This window comes from Nicotiana sylvestris, chromosome 10 (assembly GCF_000393655.2).
Source record: "Nicotiana sylvestris chromosome 10, ASM39365v2, whole genome shotgun sequence".
In the NCBI taxonomy this organism is placed as follows: Eukaryota; Viridiplantae; Streptophyta; class Magnoliopsida; order Solanales; family Solanaceae; genus Nicotiana; species Nicotiana sylvestris.
The window spans coordinates 171,550,501-171,551,928 of record NC_091066.1 but is presented as its reverse complement, the minus strand read 5'-3'; positions in this window follow the sequence as shown (position 1 = coordinate 171,551,928).

The window sequence follows — 1,428 nt, the reverse complement described above, 5'->3', positions numbered from 1 at the left end:
TTAATGATGAAGAAGGACTCTAAAGCTAGACTGATGTGATGGGTCTTGTTACTTCAATAGTTGATTTGGAGATTGTGGACCAGAAGGATAGTGAGAACCAAGTGGCGGACCACTTGTCCCGCTTGGAGGAGGAGGGGAGGCCTCATGATGGCCTAGAGATCAATGATTCATTTCCTGACGAACAATTCCTTTCGATGTTGATGAATGATATGCCATGGTTTGCCGATGTAGCTAATTTCCTTGTGACTGGTATAATCCCGTATGAGCTCTCTTCTAACCAAAGGAAGAAGCTCAAGCGGGATAGTTTGGACTTCTATTGGGATGATCCATACTTGTTCAAGATTTGCATGGATGGTGTGATCCGAAGGTGTGTCCCGGAGGAGGAGCAATTGAGTATCTTGAAGGCTTGTCATTCCTCGCCCTATGGTGGCCATCATGGCAGGGTGAGGACGGCTTCTAATGTTCTTAGTTGTGGGTTTTATTGGCCAACTTTGTTCAAAGATGCGGGTGATTTGGTAAAAAGATACGACGAATTGCAAAGAGCGGGTGGAATTTTGAAGAAAGATGAGATGACTCTCAATACTATCCTTGAGGTTGATATTTTTGATGTATAGGGCCTTGATTTCATGGGCCGATTTGTTAGCTCTTGTGGGAACACTTACATTCTTATGGCGATTGACTATGTTTCAAAGTGGGTTGAAGCCGTGGCTTTTCCCAACAATGAGGCCCGGAGTGTTGTTGCATTCCTCAAGAAAAGTATTTTTACAAGGTTTGGTACTCCTCGTGCAATCATAAGTGATGAGGGGTCTCATTTTTGCAATAGAGCTTTCGACACTTTCCTTTCAAAGTATGATGTCAATCACAAAGTTTTTACTTCCTATCATCCTCAAGCAAGTGGTCAAGTTGAAGTCTCCAACAAGGAAATCAAAATCATATTATCAAAGACGGTCAATGCAAATAGGACCGATTGGTCAAAGAAGTTGGATGACGCTCTATGGGCTTATAGGACTGCTTACAAGACTTCGATTGGTATGTCTTCGTATCGGTTGGTGTTTGGAAAAGCTTGCCATATATCGGTTGAGTTAAAGAACAAGGCCATGTGGGATTTGAGGAAACTAAATCTTGAGTGGGATGTTGCAGCCAATCTTCATGTGGAGCAGCTCAATGAACTTGATGAATTCAGATTCCATGCCTACTCCAGTTTGTCCTTGTATAAGAACAAGATGAAGTACCTTCATAATAAATATGCTGGTGGAAAGGAGTTCAAAGTAGATGATTTGGTTCTCTTGTTCAACTCTCAGTTACGTTTGTTTCCGGGAAAGCTCATGTCCAAATGGAGTGGACCTTTTGAAGTGGTGTGTGTGACCCCGTTTGGTGCTCTTGATTTAAAGAACAAAAATGGTGAAGTCTTCAGAGTTAATGGGCACC